This window comes from Xiphophorus couchianus, chromosome 19 (genome assembly GCF_001444195.1).
Source record: "Xiphophorus couchianus chromosome 19, X_couchianus-1.0, whole genome shotgun sequence".
Taxonomy (NCBI): Eukaryota; Metazoa; Chordata; class Actinopteri; order Cyprinodontiformes; family Poeciliidae; genus Xiphophorus; species Xiphophorus couchianus.
The window spans coordinates 8,916,641-8,932,999 of record NC_040246.1 but is presented as its reverse complement, the minus strand read 5'-3'; positions in this window follow the sequence as shown (position 1 = coordinate 8,932,999).

The following is a 16,359-nucleotide window of genomic DNA, read 5'->3' as shown; positions in this document are numbered from 1 at the left end:
CCTTTTGGGTGAATTCCTAACTCTCTTTTACTCCATCATCAATAAAATACTGCACTATACATTAATGTTTCTTTACCATTTACTACCGTAATAAAAAAGTTTACTCTTTCTAAACACTTAGAAATGTTTCCTACATAAAAGTGTCTTGGAAGTTACTGTGTAAATCCATGAATGGATCCCTGAACCTTATTTGCAAATGTGTCAAAAGCTTTGCAGAGTGAATCTGTGGCTTGGTTGTGCAAGACTTAAATGCTATTGGATTTCTCTGCTCTGTGGAAAGCCAAGAGATCAGGCTAAATGATTCTGTGTTGTTGTCATAGAGACAGCATGTTTGTGTGAGAAGTTTCTTTGTATTTCTCTGGCTTTCTTACATCTTTCGCCTCGTCCTTATGTTGCCACCATATAAAGCACCCTTCATGTCGCTGTATATAGACAACCCATGCGTGCAGTAGCTTCACTTGTGCAGCTATGACACATATTTTGGACTTCCTTTTTATTGTTCGATTACGTTTTCTCTGTTGAGCTGCGTTTACTGCTCTGCAGCTGACTCTCTGAGAGCAAAGGTGAATCGTTTGTCAGTGTTTATTTTTCTCTTACTAAATTACTTATGTCAGCTTGATATGAATGCTTAGAAGCTTGTATTTGCACAATCTGTATCTCTGTGGAGAGACTCACACTGAGTGATCAAGAAACAGAGGACTAACTCTGTTATTTAAAAACCATGACTTCTTTACTTAATTTCTTCCTTTTTAAATTAGGTTAGCATTTGTGACTGATCAGGCTTGCAAGTCCAAATAAAGTGTTCTTTGTCTAAAATGGAGCAGAACAAACCAAGTGACCATGAATTTTCCCACTTACATGCCTTTATCCTTTAGAGTATTTAGAGTTCAGGAAGTCAGCCTGGTTTCTCATCTCACAAATGTGGATGACCCTCATGCATTTCCTGTGTTTTTCACACACTTAACACCACACAATGTAGTGTATTTAAACAGGGCAACAGGATGTTTAGCTAACAGAGACATCCCTTGACTTCACTCCCAAGTGCAATCAGAGTCACAGTTCTCCTCAAGGCGGTAAACAAGTTAGCATTCCGATTCCAACAAGCAACCACGGAAAATGGGATTCACTTATCTCAACACAAACCTCTTTCAGAGCAGAACTTTACTTGACTTTTAAAAAGAACATTTTTAATCATTTCTAAATTATAAACCTATGGAACCTATGCGGGCTCTTGTTTAGTTTTTTCATAAGCAACTGTAGCTTATGAACTGCAGCCTGTTTTGCAACTTGACAAATTCAAAGTTAAAAATTCCTATGCAGCACATTGGTAATCATGCACTTTAACATTCAATTGCTCTGGTCAGATGAGATCAAAACGTAACTTCATGACCTACATCCAAAACTCTATGTGAGGTAGAAAACAAACATTGCACATTGGCCCAAACATGCCATCCGTATCATGAAGTATGGTGGTGGCAGCATAGATACAAAGTGTTATGTGTGGATGAAAACAAACACTACACATAACCCGCATAGCATCCCCACAGTGAAACATGGTGGCAGCAGCATTGTGTTCAGGAGATTCTTAACATAATGGGATAACATCATGATGGGAAGGTTAATACAGAGAGCAATCTTGAAAGAAAACTTTTTAGAGGCTACAGAACAGTTGAAACTGGGGTGAAGGTTTACCTTCCAGTGGGATAGAAACTTTACACATACAACCAACACTATAATAGAATGGTTAGAGTATTTATGTGTTAGAAGAGGCCAGCCAAAGTGCAGTGCTATACTAAATTAAAAGTATGGAGCGAACAGTGGAAGTTTTGATGCAGCTTTCTGCCCATCGGGTCAAGACCATCGTACACCACAAGAATTAGAAAACAAACAAATAAATTCTTCAGTCATTTTTAACCCAAACAAATTTTCTATTGGCTATTTGCACATCCATACAATAGAGAGTGAGTGTGCCCCTGTACAGTATAGCTATACACCAGACCTTGCTGAAAATGTAAAAAGGGTTCTAATTTTACTGTTTTGTCTATCTTTTTAAGTAATGTATTGGATTTTATTTAGCTCAAAATCTGAATTTTTCTGGTCAAACTTGAAGTGCATTGTTCCACATAAACAGATTTATATATGTTTTATATATAGGAATGCAGAACAAACAACCACACTTGTATTGAGATTCTATCCCCAAATTAACCTGACATTCATGTTTTTGAACTATGGACGGAAACTATAGTGACTTTGTGTAATGAGACCCCTGGACTTTCAGTAAGAAAGCATGACGATAACTGATTACAACTCCTAACATTATCTTCATTTACATATTTTCAGTCATATTTAATGAACTCGAGGGTTTGTTGTGTGATCTCAGGGTTTCTCCCTTAAAAAGCTTTTGCAGTTTCCACATTAAGGCCTCTCAAGTTGTCTCTTTATTAGACCCGTCTGGATAACAACAGCTGACTCCTGGCAATCTTCACCAAAAGGTGTGGCTTGAACAAGAGAGGCTGATTTTTAAAACACCAGGCAGGCGAGTGCAACAATGCATACCTATGATTAGTGCAGGCCAAGCCTCGGAAGCAAGCAGCTTTTTGGCAGTCTAATTGCAGGGTGGTGAGTAAAAAAGGTGTAGTGGCTGAAGAGGAAGGAAGTGAGGGCTCTCAGGCATGTTTGATGTTCAACATACTTGCTTTCATCCTCTGACTTTCTGACAGGAAGGTTTCCTTAATGCTAGTTCTGAAATCTCTCTCTCTTTTTTTAGGTCACTTGAAAGTATATCTCACAAGATTTTGTTTCAAGAACATTTTCCAAAAGACCATGTGAAAAATCTGAGAAGACTGAGTCAAGCACAAAATATTAATCTTGTAGTTGCACCTGTGCATGGGTGTAGATTCAGCTGAGAGTTACCAAGAGTTAAACATATGGGAAGTTGTGTGAACTTAGTGGTTAAATAAAGATAATTGTACCTTTTTTTTTAGTTTAGTTTAAAGTAAAATAACAGACAAAAATAATAACATGTAATAAGAAGAAATTTTATTATATTTATGCCATGACAGCTCAGTTTTTGGTTTAGAAATGGAATAAGAAGAAGCATAAACTTGTTCAGTCCTATCCCACTAGGACTAATATCTTCAGCTGAAGAAGAAGTTGTAAGAAAAACATCTACTTATGCCTCAATTGTGAGAACTCTTCCACTTGAGTTTATAATATATTTAGTTAATAAATGTTAACTGAACCATTTGAGCCATATGAAAAAACCTGATCTGCAAAAAATGGGAAACTAAATTAGTTTCAGTCAGTGTGGGCTTTTTCACCGCTCCAGACTCTGCTACTTCCCTTTGTTAGTGTGTTGTGCGTGGGTTTGATTGAAACCTGATCTATCCAGGGAAGCTGTGTTTAGGGTGAGGTGGACAGGCTTTTGTTACTGCCTGAGGGGTGTTTATTTGGGCGGCTTTGGTTGGCTTCCCTGTAATCATCATCCAGCCCCACAGGATAGAAGGGATTAATGAATATGTTGGAGGGGAAGTTAGAGATGACTGTTTACAATTCTCATGGGGGTAAAAAAGAAACAGCATGTGAGACAGGGCAAGAAGAAGAAGTTTGGCATGCTTACTTGTGCAGTCATGTGTCTATTTATGTAAGATTAAAGGTGACAAAAAAGTTTGAAAAGTCTGATTAATTCTGCCAAAACTAGCATCAAGACTATCTTAAGTTTTCTTTCTTTAAAGGATAATTTTACTTTCTTAACTGCGTAGCCCCTTGTAAAAGTTGCCAAGCGACCCATGTTAGCTTTGCAGGAACCCACAGCTCAGGTGAGAAAATCTATCATCATGACAGCTGTTATTCATGCACAACATGAATCTGATCTTTATGGAAGGGTGGCAAGAAGAAAAACATTCCTGAAAAAAATCCAAAACAAGTCTAATTTCCATCTGGTCTTAAGTCATATAGGGGACACAGTGATAGAGGGTGCTCTGATCACTTGGTTTTTTTTTTGCCTTCATGAAAAATCCTGTGTCAGAACACAAAACACAATGAAGGCAGAATTATGCTTTGGTCTTAATAATAATAACAAATTTGAACAAATTTAAATGAACAATATTGTTGTCAGGCTAGGTGATGGGCTTAACCAGAAGTGAGGGCCACTTTCAATCTTTGGTCAACTCTGACTTTTGATGATTGTAAATACTAAATAATACATCTTGGGCATTTGAGTGAAAACAGGGCACAGATTCTGTAGTGTCCCAATTTTAACCAGAGATTGTGATGTAATGTTTGAAAAGATGATTCACAAAATCCAAAAAGCAGAAAATGAGGACCACAATCTTTATTTTCTGTTGGATTTCTATGGTTTCCATTGTACATTCACAATATTGCATGAGGGGAGGAGGCAAAAGAAGTGTAAGCAAGAAAAATGGTGGTGATACCAATGCATGAAAGTAGAAATGTTAGAATAAAATTCAAACGTTCTAAATAGATTAAAACTACATGTTACTCTTGGTTCTTCTGTGAATAATTTTAAGAATGATTTTGTGCAAAAAAATATGCAAAATTTATAGGTCTGTTCTCACAGACCTATCCTAACCTGTTCAAAGAAGTATAATAGGTCACCTTTAAGTCATTTTTTAAAATTCTATACTTCTTGGAAACAATCAGGGCTCAGTGTGGCTACTGAGACTCGAGTGAGTGTTGTAAAAGTGTTTTATTACTCACATTCATTTTGCGACTGATCTTAAATTACAATTTATTTTATTATCTGAAATGTTTACATTTTAAAGAAAAGCCAAAAACCAAATACCAGAGCAATTGTATCTGCAATTGCATATTTACAAAATGTCTTTTCATTCAAATTTTCTGCTAATAATCTGCATGGCCCCTCCTCTAGCCTCCTCCCATCCAGAGCTGTCTAGCCTCATCCTCCTCCCTCTTTCTCCCCTCCTCTGTTGGGCTCCACTCCTTAATCCTCCCGCTCATCTGGGAACCACCAGCACCCCGCCATAAAGAGATGCATTGTGCCCAGATTATTTGATTGTTTTCAGATGTCGAAGCATTCCTACACAAAAGAGGAAGGACAGAGTTTGTCCAAAAGCCTAAGACTTCTTAGCCAAACTGATGGACACACAGGGAGGAGTAGAAGGAGGAGGAGGAGGAGGGGGCAGAGAAAGGAGCAGACGCACGAGTCAGGAAGTGACCTCTGCAATGCCAGATTACAAACAATGTGCTCTCTCTACTTCTGCAGTCCTCGCTATGGAACATACCACTTCTGTTAGCTCCAAGGGGGTGGCGCCTATAAGAGGAGGGAAGCATGGTTTAAACCTGCTCTGTGTGCTGCTTCCATTCAACGGTACGCAGTGGGAGCAGGTTGGTGGCATCTGGGCCAGGAAGGCACTCCACTGATGAAAAATAGCCGCATGGAAGTGGATGAGGGCTGACGTGGGTTCTGGTGGTGCTGGAAGATAGAGTGGAAGATGAGCAGGGAATGGCTCACATCCCCCAGACATGAACTATGATGTTATGGCTAAGAAAAGAAGGGAGATGCAGGATGACAAACAAGGAAGGAGATGGGGAATGCATGAATAACGGAAGTGAGAGAGGATGACGAGCAGCAGTCTGATTCAAGGTCCGTCAAGTTCCTCGAGTGTGAAACAGTGGACTTTTTGTTCTGGGGCTGTTTTTTTTAAACTCAGCATCCTGCTTCCAGTGGTCTTCATGAATCTGTTTACACATAAGATAATTACCCCATCTTTGAAAACAGGCCTACTTCTTTTCATGTTTGTCTTGATTGGGTTTGTTTATCCTGACAATTATTGTTTTATTCTTTTTAAATCTACAGAGAAATCAGATATCCCTGAAAAGAAAGAAAACACCCGGATGAACACATGCATGCTCCCCACCCCCCCAAGCCTCCCCTGCACACGCACACCCCCACGCACACGCACACGCACACACACACACACAGTCCACCCCCGTCTGCACTGTCATGAGTGACTCACAGTGCATCGCAGCACCATATGAACTTCAAAAAGAAGCTGGCTGTACATTCACAGTGAATTCAGCCCCTGTTCTTTAAATAGCTCACCCTCCTCCTTACAGAAAAAAAATATCATGCAATAAAAATGTTTGAATCATCCAAGAAGAATTAAAGAGCCAGCCATGGCTTTACTCTGTAGAGAAAAAAAGCAGAACCCAGATTATTCTTAATTTCCATTGATTAAAGCTCACGTCACTAAGGGAACAAATGGTAAATCCCAACTTGATTTCTTCCATGTTATAACCACAAACCTCTATGTAACGTTTTGGGAAACTTTATGATAGTCCAAGACAAAGTACCAAATAATTTGGAAGTAAAAGTAAAAGGAAACACTGTTTTCAAAATTTTCTCAAAACTGGAAAGTGTGGCATGCATTCACATTCTCCCCAAACATTTTGAAATCCTCTTTTGCAGGAGTTGCCGCTCCGAGGGTTTTGGCATGTGTCCTTTCCACCTTTGCATATCTGAAGCTTGAAATTTCTGGCTATTCTTTTTTGCTAAACAGTAGAAGCTCAGTCAGATGGGATAGAATGCATCTGTGAACATCCATTTTAAAGTCCTGCCACATATTCTCAGCTACATTAGGATCTGGTCTTTAACCCGACTATTCTAACATTATATTTTGATTTACATCATCCCATTGTAGCTGTAGATGTATGTTTAGGGCTTTTAATTCTGTAAGAATAAAACCTTCTGAAAGGCCTCTGAAAGGTTTTCTTCCATAATTTTCCTGTGTTTAGCTTGATTTATCTTTCTATCTGTTTCCCAGGCTTTGCTGACGAAAAGGGTTTGGAGAATCAGACTGTTGCCCATCCATCCATCCATCCATTTTCTGTTCACCCTTGTCCCTAATGGGGTCGGGAGGGTTGCTGGTGCCTATCTCCAGCTACGTTCCGGGCGAGAGGCGGGGTACACCCTGGACAGGTCGCCAGTCTGTCGCAGGGCAGACTGTTGCCACCATGTTTTAATTTGAGGGTTGTGTTTGTAGGATAGTGTTTTCCACTGCACATAGTTTTCATGTAGACCAAAAACTTCAAAGTTGGTTTCATGTAACCAAAGTATCTTCTCCCACATGGACTATGGACCAAAAAGGCTCTCCCTGGACTTCTTGGCTACTTCTCAGGCCAATGCTCACTTTGTCCCACCTGTCAGTTCAGACAGATAACAATGCTTTCATATGCTTTAAGTTGTGCAATTTTATGTGCATTTTAAGTTAATTCATTGAATGCTATCCTGTCAGATGTTTTTAAGTCATTTGCTGCACCAGATGTTGTTGTTAAGGTTATTATTTTGACCCTAACAATTTCATGGTGTGTTCCTTTATCTTCATCTCTGATAAATATTTGAGGCCTTCTGAGAGCAGATGTATTAACACTGAGATTCATTTATTCACTTTTTAATAATGAGGTTACTACTGAAGGCAATCAACAGCATTGGGTTTTATTTACAGGTGTAAAGGAGGCTTAACATAGAAGCATAGCTTCTCAGATTTGTATTTGCAAAGTCAAACCATGTTTTGCTGTCTTTCCACTTCACAGATGTGTTCTACTTTGTGCATACAACATAAAATCCCAATAACCTGCATTTTGCTTTGTGGTTGTAGCATGACAAAATGCAGAAAGGTTCAATGATTTTGAAAACTTTTGAAAACTCTTATGATCTGTAAACACTGATAATGAAATAGAAACATAGAGATTAGTGATCTAGATAAAAAAGTATTTTGTTCGTTGGTGTTAGACCAGATATGAACATTTTGTAGGTTTTTTTGGAATGCACCTGGCCTGATAGACAAGCAGAAGAATGCTGAATACTGTCTCTCGCCCAGGGAGGTTGGGCTGGAATGTGGCCCAGGCCCTAATTCTTCTCTTCACTGCACAACGCTGGAGAGCTGCTGGTTTACACACACACGCACACACACGCACACACACACACACACACACACACACACACACACACACACACACACACACACACACACACACACACACACACACACACCCACGCACACACACACACACACACACACACACACACACACACACACACACGCCCACATGCCCACGCACCTGCACACCCACACACACATGCCCACCCCCACGCACACACACACACACACACACACACACACGTGGACACCCTTCCAGTCTGAAGGCCTGGTTTTGCTCACAGGCAAGGTTCCACATGCACACATGTGTCTCTGTGCTCACAGTATGAGTGTCTGTTGCAAGGGGCATAAATCTGCTTTCCTGCTTGTGTATGACTTCGTCTGTTGTGTGCATACAAGTGCTTGAATGAGCAAACTTCTCTGGAGTGCAACCTGAGAGCAATTAATTTTTCCTCTCTCGCTGGAGCTGTGTAATTTTCATTGCTTCACGCATTGTTATTTAGTCATTCCATGGTGCTGCAAATTCCAACTAACAAAGCAAGCTCGCTGCTTCTTTTAGAACTTGCCAGATCTGCTGCCCCTTTGCTTCAACCCCCTCAGATCCCAATACACTCCACTGAGTCCTTTGAGCGCTGCAATTTTTTAAATTATGCAACAAAAATTCGGATACAATGAAACCAAACTGTCAATGAAAGTGGATGTCCTACCGAATTGATGTGCTTTCTCAAAGACTTCTGACCAACATGACAGTTCTGACTATTGAGAGGCAATAATATCACTGCTTAGAGAATGGATTAAACTTAAAAGCAGTTCCAAAAAGTAAGATAGAAAAACAGATGCTTTGTTTTCTGTAAATTTGGCCACAGGGGGAATGATAATACCGCAGAACTCATCACATGCTTCCAGTACCACATGCCCTCAAAAGTCCCTTGACTGGATTTTTACAGAAAGGAAAACAACTGTGGTACACTCCCAATTTACCAGAGTTTGTTTGTATTTATTCAAAAGAGGAACTGTTAGGAGTAAAGTCCACATAGTGCTGTCGTTTAAAGCCAATTTACAGCTTGGCAGTCTTGAGACTTCCAGAACCAACTGATTTTAGCATTGCTTATTTATCTCTGTTTTTACACATAGCATCTCAGATACTGAATGGGAAAATATGACTAATGAGGTTAAAGGGAGGAAAGTGTCAGATGGAGGTTTGAAAGTGATTGAATATGGACAGATTCGTTGGGCAATGCAATGCATTCGATTGAGGAAAGCCTATCCAAAGCTCCTCCATTCACACTGAATGTAGCTTTATGTGGGCTGACGGTAGCAGAAGGCAGTTTAGCCTGCTGATATCACGTGGACATTGCTTCATTTCAAAAGTACTTCCCACTCTATGTGTATTTCAACCGTTTGTTGAAATTATTGTTTAACGTTTATTTATATGCATCCTTAGTGTTGATCGGTGTATATTTTTGCTTTGGGGAAGTGTCCTTTTAGTTATCACCCTTGTTCATATATGTTTATACAGATGCAGTTTTACCAGATTGTTTGTACCTCTTAAAGTGGTTGAAATCATGTAGGTGTGTGAATTAAAATGCAGCAACCCTGTTGCTAGGAGAACTTTGACCAGCTCTGATACCATTAGTTTTCTATTAGCTTTATGCTGCCATCAAGTGGCTGCAAATATTGTTGCACGTTGATACTTGCGGAAGTCGTATTATAAGCATTATTAGTCTCGGTCTTTTTCTAAAAAGTAATACACATGTTAGAGAAGGATTTCTAATATTGCACATTGTAAAGCGAAGTCAGGATGCCATTTCTTTCAGCACATTAACTGAAATCATCAACGACAAAGTCCTATTTCACAAAAAACATTAGACAATCTTCAAAATAAACAAATATAATAATAATAATAATAATAATAATAGTTTTGCACTAACAAACCCTGAATTAACAGATTTAGAAATTAATTACCTATAGCACTCTCGTGGCTCACTTCATGTATTGTAAGGGAAGCTACAGTTGAGAAGGTGAGTAGATGAAAAATCAAGTTCTGTAAAGAATTGCAGATCCTTTGTATTCGTTATTGTACACGTTTTTCACATTTTAATTTCAAATAATAATGATAATAATAATAATAGATAACTGACTGTAAATGTATTATTATATCTAAATTTCCTGCCCTCTAATACTTTCCTGTATCCAAACGTCAACAATGCAAGAAATCGCACTCAACACAAATAACACACAAGAAACACAGCATAAACCAAGAACATACATATTATTGCCACTTTTATATTTACAAAAGTAATAGATCTGCGCGATAATACGTGACCATTTTCTTGACAGGACTACATAATTGAAAGACTCATATACTGTATATATGCTAAGAAATATCTATAGCATATCTACAGATATGCTATAGATATTTCAGTCATGACAAGATGTTGATGGAAACCCTACCTTCATATTAAGGTATTCTTCTCAGCTTGGAGGTAGAATGTGCCTAAGTCTCTTCCACATATGGTACGCAGATGACACAGATTACTGCCATGAATACTCCAAGTGAGAACATCACAGCAGAGGCCTGCAGAGACTGGAAAGATGATTCCTTTCATCCTGCATTACAAAGCAAAGTATCTAAGAATGTGTGGTCGTGTACACATGATCACCAGCAGCTGTAGAAAGCATGTACAACTTCAGTATGTACAAACTGAATTCTTTTAATAATTAATTTCATTATATCAGAGTCTGCTATTTACAGTATCTTGTTTCTTTTATGTTTACGAACCAAATCTGAACTATCATATTGCCTAATATACCTATGAACATAAAAAAATAATATGTCATGAATCAGCCGGATCATATTTCTTTCTTTTTTGTGTATTTTATGCCTTTACCAGTCAGTTGTTTTGCAATGTTTTCATCAGAAAATGGTGACAAATGTAACTGTAACAATAATTTCTTGTCCATGAAGGACTACTCATGCATTTGGGGGGTTTAAACCAATGACATTTTCAGTGAATATTTGCTTTAGAAAAACAAGAAACATTATCTTTTTCTAATTTCTATACCAGCTTTGCCTTAGTAAACCATTTTATTTTAGAATCACAGTGTCTTAAATCTCTCTATTTTTGTTGGTTTTGTTATTTAAGTTATGGTAACAATGAGAAATTAGTGGAATAAGATAGATGCAGTAAATGTGATAAAATAATTTATAGTTTACCAGAAATAAGGTACTAAAGAAACTGACAAGTCGATGCATTTGAATGCTCTGTTTGATTATATCAGACGAATTTCAAAAATCTGGTTATTGAGTGAAGCACAGTCATTACCCAATTGTGCACTAAATACCCAGTTCACAAATTATCCTGCGCAACAATTGTAGTACCACAGATTTATGTTTTTTCTGCCTTTGTGAGCTGAGCATTTAGAGTATCTGAACCCTGAAGTTATTTTTTAATAAACCCAATGTGAGCAGCTGCTCACACACTTTCATCTTTCTTCTTTATGTTCTCCTAGCTGCTTGTTATTAAATACAATGCCAGGTTTATCTCTGGCTGTGTGAGCCAAAATATACACATTTAACACTGAGGCTGAAAAACTGAAAACTTTCCTTGGTGTTGCAGCAACAAGCCTGTGCAGGCAATTTGGAGGTGTGCGTTTTCTCTAATACATACTAATCTCAATGTGCAAGCTTTGTGTGGGTTCTTGTTTATTTTAGCTACGTATTCCTTTTTTTGCAGTCAGAGCAGCGGCAAGACCCCATGCACATACCAAAGGCATTACAGCAAATTACTTGGAGTGCTGCCAGCTCTATGGGGCATGATTTTGAAATAAAACCATCACGGCCAGTCCTTCAGATTCTCCGATCAACCAACCATGCAGCTGTGTGAGGACTGTGCAAGAAACTATTAGTACCACTTCTGCAACACAGCTTCTCCATGCACTACACCTTAATTTGCTGCTACCAAAATAATGAAAAGTCACAATCTCACCAAAGAATTGTTACTCTAAACCAAATGTCAAGCTCTAACACACGTAGCGAGGATGATACTGTTTTCTTTCTGCGCTCCTGACGAACCTCTGCAAGGCCTTGTAGAGACCATGCCACATTCTCACTGATTTCTAATGTTTCCTGTGTTCAGATGTTGCTACTGGGTTGTTTTTTCAGCTCAGGTTATTCAGAAAAATCATTTATTGTTGAAAAAATAATTTGAAGTTGTTGTCAAAACTTTCCTCATTATTGCTTCCATTTGTGCAGATGCGTTCATTTGCAAAGCCTCCTTTTGAGCTTGACAAGGATTTGGAGTCCTGCATGTAAATAACTCATTGATTGCCTTGTTGACTGATCAAATCAAGTGTTAAAAATGTGCAGAAAAAATCACCATGAGGAGGATGGGCTTTTAACGTTGCAGCAATTGACTGACACAGTTAAGTCAGATGGAAAGCGAAGAACAGAGAGACGACATTATCAGAGGGAAGCACGTTCTTTAAATGGTCAGGAAAACTTTGTTTAAAATAGTTTCAGACATAGCAAGCCCACACCCTAACATGTTAAGTTCTCATCTGCCTCCTCGAGGCACATCGGCAGTGCTTTGATCACTGTGGTGCTGTCCTCCTGTCGTGAAGGGATGAATGTCACTATCACTTAATGCAAAACCTTGGCGAGAGTCTCAGCATCAAGCATGTCAGGCAAAATGCACAGGAGGCTACGATTTTACACCACAAATCTGCTAGTTTTGGCATCTTTTTGGCAAAACACTATTTGGCATGTTGTGCATCCCAACTCATTTTGTGGTTTCATTTGAGTGCACCCCCAGCACGCTTTCACAGCCTGATGAGTGAACCTCTGGGGATTCCTTTGAACTTCACAGAGCCAGGAGCAAACCAGATGCCGAACAAAACCACTGGCATTCAGAGAAGTTGCAGCGAAAAACAATCTATTTGCTGAGAAGTGGCAGACATAACTGATTGAAATTATCTTCTGATCTGCATTAATTTTTGTTTTGAAGTCATCAAACAGTACCTTTAATCCTTTGCTCAAGCTTTTGCTTGATTATAAAGCTGCAGAGGTTGTCGCTATGCAGCGTACTTCTTATGAGAGCTTCTGTAGTTTCAAAGTCATGGGGTTGCTGTTGCAAAGCTGAAAAATATTGTTAGAAGTTTCTGAGAAAGCAGGAAAATGTTTTTTTATTGTTGCATTGTTGAAAATTAATCAATATTTTACATTCTCATGATGACTAAATAGAAAATAAGCTTTAAGATACTTGAATGCAATTTATAATCTTTAAATTTACATGACATGCATGTTTTTGGTCGCATCCAAAAACAGGTGTGATGCTTGGCAGCTTTATATTGTTTGTACAATAATACAGTATCAAAACAGACAATACATCTGTTTTTGGAGAGTTTAGTTTGTGATAAAAATTTATTAAACCAGTTGGAAGATTTGAAATTTATGAGATTTATCCTTAAGACTGAACAAAGTTTTTATGCCTCTGAAGCAAAAGAGAGAAGAAAGAGTGAAGCTTTGAATGACTGGAGTTAAACCTTTAAATTAATTGTTAATGTGCTTATTTTTCTTTTAAATGTTTAGCGGATTTTTCCATTTTCCATAAAAAACTCTCAAATCATTTCATTACACTTATTCTGAAATAGGTTCTTTTGAAACTATGTAAAAAAAAAAAAAAAAAAAATCTAACTATAGACCTAGATCTTCCTTTAGAAATATGTTCTTTGTATTTAGTCTATGAATTCAAGCTTCCTAATGCATGTTCCTTAGTTCATCTAGCAGCAGTGACGGAAACTGTCCACTTGAGAGTGCCAAAGATCAGAATTGAATTTCATTACTCTCAGGTTCATGTATGAGCTTCATAAAATCTCAGCATTTCATTCAACTCCCCCTTGAATTCACGAATAAATGAATGAATGACATTTTTATTTCAAACGTGACAGCAATAAATATGAGAACAAAACAGGCATCAAAATAAAACAATCATGTTAATGTGGAAAGAAACACAAAGAGTCAATTTCCATAACTAAGCTAATAGATATAAATATATGGAGTCTGATTAAATTTTTAAAAATAAATATTCTGCTTTTGTTCTGGGATTATTATGCAGATTCCTCACCAATACACTTTCCTCTTAATGTACAGTGAGGTTTCTGGATACTCCCCTGGGGTGTATGTATGGGTGCAATTATTCGAACAGAGAAATGTGGCAACTTCTGCATCTGCTAATTGCACCCAAGGATGAGCCAGACTTGTGGACGTCCGCATATACTCTGATTATTTCTTTTCATTTCTCCATGACGCCACATAAAAACAACATGTTTAAAATTGTACCTTAAATTACTTCCACAGGTGTGCATACATTTGGCTCATATGTTAGGAATTAACCTATCAGAAGCTTGTGAAGCCATGACATCACTCGCTGGATTTCCCACATTGATTAAAGGCATAGTAATGGGGTAACAAAACATCTCTTTCTCATTTAGCAAATACAAATAATTTCAGTAATCCTAACTGATCTGATTTAATGTTGGACAGTGAGGAAAAATAATATTATTTTATACCATACATCTAAAACATAATGTGTGGAACATTATTTTTATACTGTACATGTCTAGATTAATTCACTCAGACTTAGTGATATATAATTTCCTCCATGACACCCAAAAATTTTTATAAAGGTAAAGCTGACTGGCTTTCAGCTCTATTAGCCATGGACACTGACCCCACAGTCCCACTCATCAGATTTGCACAATGCAGCACATTTCTCAATATGTTAAACGTTTAAACTTGTAAGTCATTTGTTCCAGTTTTTAATCATGATTCATTTTTCTGGACAAATGTCTAAATCTCCTGGTTTAAACTGTCAAAATGAATAAATCCTAAATGATAAATAGCTGATTAATCTAAGATAAATTATGCATAAGTCAGGACTTAGGAAACACATATTGCTCTAGAAAATGACAATGAGTGGATTTGATCTAATCCATCAGTCAGGTTTTGACGTCTTTATGGTGTTCTCTTTTGGGGTGAGAACCTGCAGAATGTGCCACTGGTGTGAATTTAGTTTGTAAAAGTAATGTAAATCGAAATTTAAAAAGGTTTGTAGACAGATTTAAACTGATTGTGTTTTCTTTTTTCTTTTTTTTTTTTGCAATTCTTGTAATGGAGATTCCAAATGCATAAATATATTAGATCAATAATATATTGATCTAATATATTGATATATAAATAAATATTTATTGATTTATAAATATCAATAAATATTGATTTATTGTTATTCTGTTGTCTGCTGTTTAAAAAACAAATCAAATATAAAACAAAACTCAGAATTCAAAAAGCTGTTGGTCTATTGTGTTTTAATTTTGATTGCAATCAGGAAAATATGTTGCCATTTAAACCAGTATGATTTTCATATGATTTCCAAAAACCAGATGTTATGTGGGTCACAATTATTCAAACTCTACACTGAACCCTCCTATCCTCTTGATCTAAGTGTGCCAAAGCATCTACAAAGGGACAAACCCCTCAGCTCCCAGAGAGCAGAGCACAGGGTAACCCAGGCGATGCTTGCTGCTCTTCCTCTCTGAACTCTGGTTCCTTCACCTTCAACTGCAGGCACAGGAGCCATGGGAGGGGGGAGAAGTAAAAGGAGCAGAGGGAGGAGATAATCGGGGCGGGATGGGGGTTGGGGGTGTGCCACATTAAAAGAGGAAGTTGATCCTCTGATAAACACATACTGACACATCCCACTGGACCCACTGTCTGAGATGGCAGCCAGCTCTAAATGTGAGCTTGTCTGAGCTGCAGCACTACAAGGAGAGGAGCCACATGGAATTCATGTTTTGTCCCTAGGTTGTTCGTTTGAGAGCTTTGGAGGATTTTAATGTGCCTCTCTGTACCTCGCTGTTTCCATTCAAGGGCTTCTCCAGACGCAGCGCAGCTCTTCACAGTAGACATGCATAATCATGGCAGAGAGCAGGAGATGGAACAAAGGGGAGACATATAAAGCATCATATACATATGGCTCTTTATATTGTACCCCTTTCAGGTAATCTTATGGGTGTTTTGGTTTTAGGTTTGATTTTTCTGTTGTTACACACAAAGGAAACAGCCACAGTGCTGCACTTCAAAGGGGCCCCTGCAATCCCACATAGACCACATTTCCGTGGAGCATGCTGTGTCGCGCTGCTCCGTGTTTAAGACAGACAAGAGCTGTTGTGGAGACCACGGCTTCTCATTAAAAACACTGCTGTTTCCACTGCAGATTGCAGTGCTGTGGGAAAACTATACAGGGAGGGCACCCCTTGCCACATCTTGTGCTGAAAGATGCATTGTTACATGATTGGAACTGTCAAATAAAGCATATAGTTGGAGGAGTCTCACCAAAATAAATAAATAAAGACAAAACATTTTTAATACACATGATTG